This window comes from Vicugna pacos, chromosome 36, assembly GCF_048564905.1.
Source record: "Vicugna pacos chromosome 36, VicPac4, whole genome shotgun sequence".
In the NCBI taxonomy this organism is placed as follows: Eukaryota; Metazoa; Chordata; class Mammalia; order Artiodactyla; family Camelidae; genus Vicugna; species Vicugna pacos.
Genome location: NC_133022.1, coordinates 8,077,977 through 8,082,428, shown reverse-complemented (window position 1 = coordinate 8,082,428; position 4,452 = coordinate 8,077,977). Strand labels below are relative to the sequence as shown.

General features: G+C 35.8%; 1 non-coding gene across 1 annotated transcript; it reads left to right on the top strand.

Moving 5' to 3' along the window:
* Positions 1 to 2,834: 2,834 nt before the first annotated feature.
* Positions 2,835 to 2,964, top strand: LOC116277823 (small nucleolar RNA SNORA18). Its single transcript, XR_004187275.1, has one exon. It is a non-coding gene; the product is annotated as a small nucleolar RNA SNORA18 (small nucleolar RNA).
* The last annotated feature ends 1,488 nt before the right edge of the window (positions 2,965 to 4,452 follow it).

Below are 4,452 nucleotides of genomic sequence, written 5' to 3'. Positions count from 1 at the left end.
GATACTTCATAAATGTGGAATGAACCAGTGAGCACTCATTCCTCTAGATTCTAAGTGGCTTTAAATGTCAGGTCCCTTATGAAAATACAAATCCCTTAGTGAACTGAATGAACTGAACTCCTCAGCAAACATCTTGGTGACGATTAGTGAGCACTGAGCTGAGGGAGGACAGTGACAGCATCCTACTGCTTGCACTTCGAGCACATTTCAACACATCAAGCCCCAAATTCACAGAGCAAAGGCAAAATCTGTCCATTATGATTTAAAAGAAAAACCTAATCTCAATGAGATCAGAGTAAATGTTTTCTGTTTATCTGGCTAATAGCTATAAAATGGAAGTTCACATTGCAAGGAATTCCTATTTGTATTCCATAGATTTTAGTAAAGAAAAGCTCCATTTCTGGAGATTGGCATATAGAACTTTTATAATATTTCCATCTGTAAAGAATTCCCATAGAAATCACGCTGTGGGGAATACCAAATTTGCAAATACAGGGTCAGAATTGTTAGTTTAGTCTTTTCAGAAAAAGATACAATGCATGAATGACTAGTCAGAGTGTCCAAAGTTAACACAGTCCTCTGTGACTACCATGAACATGCAAGGCTATCAACACAGAGGAACAGGAAACTCTGAAACAGAAAAATATTTCAAGGTTCTCTGGAGATAAACTGCAATATACCGAGTGGCATTAGGAAGCACAAGATGAAAAATGTGTTTCATTAATATACAAATATACTATTTATTAAATTATATTTTTTATTGAGTTATAGTCAGTTTACAATGCTGTGCCAATTTCTGGCATACAGCTCAATTTTTCAGTCCCATATGAGTATATATATATACATATATTCATTTATTTTCATATTCAATTTCACTCTGAGTTACTACAAGATCTTGAATATATTTCCCTGTGCTCTACAGTATTAGCTTGTTTATCTCTTCTATATACACCTGTCAGTATCTACAAATCTCAAACTCCCCGTCTGTCCCTTTCCATCCCCCACCCCCCCTGACAACCACAAGTTTGCATTCTATGTCTGTGAGCCTATTTCTGTTTTGTATTTAAGTTCATTAGTCTTCTTTTCTTTTTATAATTATCTTTTAATAACTATCAGAAACAGGTCACCAAATCCACAAAGAGTCAATACATCCCTTATTCATAAATATTTAAAGATTATAAGTGGGATCATTTCATTCAGGTCAGTCATCTCATCATTCAAAGGTCATAAATATCTTCTATATGGAGAGACTAAGCTGAAGGAAACACTGGGAAGAACTTTTCTTCATTCAAAAACAAAATTTCAGGCTCAAACTGGCAAGGACCACTTGGAACAACTAAAAATAATCCTGAAAAAATTTATACACACACACACAGACACATAAACATACACAAATACATATGAAAAGTTTTCAGACAGTGGATATCAGGGAGCACTGGAATATGACCCTTGAGTGATGAGAAGCAAATGAGGGTAAGCTTGACCACTGCCCTGACTCACTGCTTGGAGGGCGTTCCCAACCCCAGTACAGGAAGTGGGGACCCACAGGGAGCCTGGTGGTCTCCCTTCATTGAGGAGGGGGATTTGTGAGTCTGTGGAGTCCAAGGCAACTACAATTCACAGAGCAAAGTCCCACAGAGAAGATGTTGTTAAAGAGAAAAAGTTCCAAAACTCTGCAAAAGGTCCTTCTTGAGTGTTCAACACAGTTCTAATCACTGCATATAAAGGAAGAAAGTACTGAAAAATAAGAAAGAACCACCCAAAAGGAGCAAAAGGAACAATTTTTGGAGCTCATGCAGGGCCTGAAATTCTCCCCCTCCACCCCCACCAGAGTGCAAAACCTGAATCCCCAGAACAGTATATAAAGCACTAAGGAGGTTACTGCCCCAGGAGGGGAGCAAAATGAGCCCTCAACTGAAGGTCTCTCTGGTCTAGCACTAACAGAGCTTAAAAGAAAGCTTCAAAAATATCAAACTGTCTCCAAATGAGTTAAGTGCATCCCAGAACAAAGCTTCGGGATATTGAGAAGAACATAAAAATATCTGGCACTCAATAAAGTAAAATTCATATTGTTTGTCTTCTAATAAAATTTACCAAGAATGCAAAGAAAGAAAAAATAAATAAAAAATACCATGCATGATGTATACTGAAAGATTATGTCTCCCCAAAATTCATATGTTAATGTCTTAATTTCCACTGTGATAGTGTGATAGTATTTGTTCCTTTGCCGAGGTAATTAGTATTAAAAGAGGTCGAAAGGTAAGGCCCTAATCTGATGCACCTGGAATCTTTGTCAAAGGACTAGGACACATTAGAGAAATTGTGCTTGATCACTTTCTGTCTCTCTCTCCCCATCTCCCCTCTCGGTCTTGCCCCAGATGTACAGACTGTGGAAAGGATATGTGAAACAAAATGCTACCAGAGCTTTAACCTGGACTTCTAGCATCCAAAACAGAAAAAATAAAATTATTTTGTTTAAGCCATCCAGTCAGCATTATTTTATCAGGGTTGCTATGGCTGACTAAGATACCCATAAGAAGAAGAAAGATCAATCATTAGAAACAGAATGAAAAACAAACTTATTGTTGTTTGGGAGGAAGGGGGTGGGGAGGGATAAATTGGGAGTTCAAGACTTGCAGATACTAACTACTCTATATAAAAAAAACAACAAGTGTTTTCTGTATAGCAAAGGGAACTATATTCAATGTCTTGCAAGGGCCTAAGATGATAGAGAATATGAAAATGAATATATGTGTGTATATGGATGGCTGGCATATTATGCTGTACACCAGACATTAATGCAACATTGTAAAATGAATATATTTCAATTAATAAAAGAGAATCACGTGATGGGGCTTTTTCTGTAGACCTACATCATAGGAAGCGCCTCACAGAGTAACTGTGTGGTTTCCTTTCCTCCGAGAACTGCATGTTAGATCTGTGGGAAAGAGCTACAAGACAGAGCTGCTAAATAAACTATGAAGATACCTAAAAAAAAAAAAAAACCTTTTGTATCTTAGGTATTATCATATCTCAACAATCAGTACTATTCCAGAGTGTGATGTTTGTGATTTGAACTTAATTCAGGTTAAGAAACTGTCAAAACTCACAACCCGGGCCCTGGTTCTCTGACCTCAAATATGTACTAGTCCTAAAGTAACCTGCTTGAGGAAATTGGATTCCAAATGTTTCAAGTGAGGAGATTTAGGAGTGTGTCCATATTTTACTAGAGATCAAAGAAGCTCAACTAAAAGAATTATGGACTGATGGACAGGAAAACTGATGATTGAGCAAATATTCTTTATTTAGTTATGTATTTATGTTTATTACTGCTTTGCCTATTTTTTATTGAGTTATAATCAGTTTACAATGCTGTGTCAATTTCCAGAGTATAGCAAAATTTTTCAGTTATACATGAACATGCATATATTCATTGTCACATCCTTTTTCACTGTGAGCTACCACAAGACCTTGTATCTATTTGTCTGTGCTGTACAGTGTAATCTTATTTATCTATTCTACATATGCCTCTCAGTATACAAATTTCGAGCTTGAGCAAAAATTGTTTTTGAAAGGGCTATCCTGAAGATTATGACAGAAACATAGGAGGAAGTAAGGGGATGGGCAGTGGAAGGAATTAGAACATGTGAATTTCTTCAAAAGTTTATTGACTTACATAATTTTGCGTATTAAATAATAAAAAAAGAAAAACACTTTACATTTAAAAAAAGAGACAGAATTAGAGATAACATTTATGACAGAATTATTTAAAAAGGACCCTAGACAGCTAATATAACCATACTCCATACATTAAAGATGGTAGAAAAAATATTAAGCATGATAAATAAACACATAGAACACATAAGAAAGGTTCAGGCCAAACCTCTAATGGTAAAAAATACAATTTCTAAGAAGAAAAATGCACAGGAATGTATTAACAGCAAATTAGAAACTACAGAAAAAATATTGATCAACTTTTTGATATGATAACAAAAGACAGGCAAAAGGAAACACAAGAAAAGAAGACTGAATAACTGAACACCATAACAGTGAGCTGTGTGAGAACTTCTAGCAGACTAATACATGGAAAATTGGGGTGCCTGGGCAAAGTAGCAGGCAATAAATAAAATATTTGAAGAATAGTGACCTGAAAACCATAATGCCCAAGGCAACATACAGACTCAATACACTTCCTATCAAATTACCAATGACATTATTCACAACAGCTGCAAACAAAAAAAAATTTTAAGTATGTATGGAAACACAAAAAATACCCCAAAAAGCCAAAACAATCTTGAAGAAGAATGGAGATGGGGGAACCATGTTCTCTGACTTCAGACTATACTACAAAGTTACAGTAATCAGAACATTATGGTCCTTACACAAAAACAGACACAAAGATAAATGGAACAGGATTGAAAGTCCAGAAGTAAACCCATATGATTATGGTCA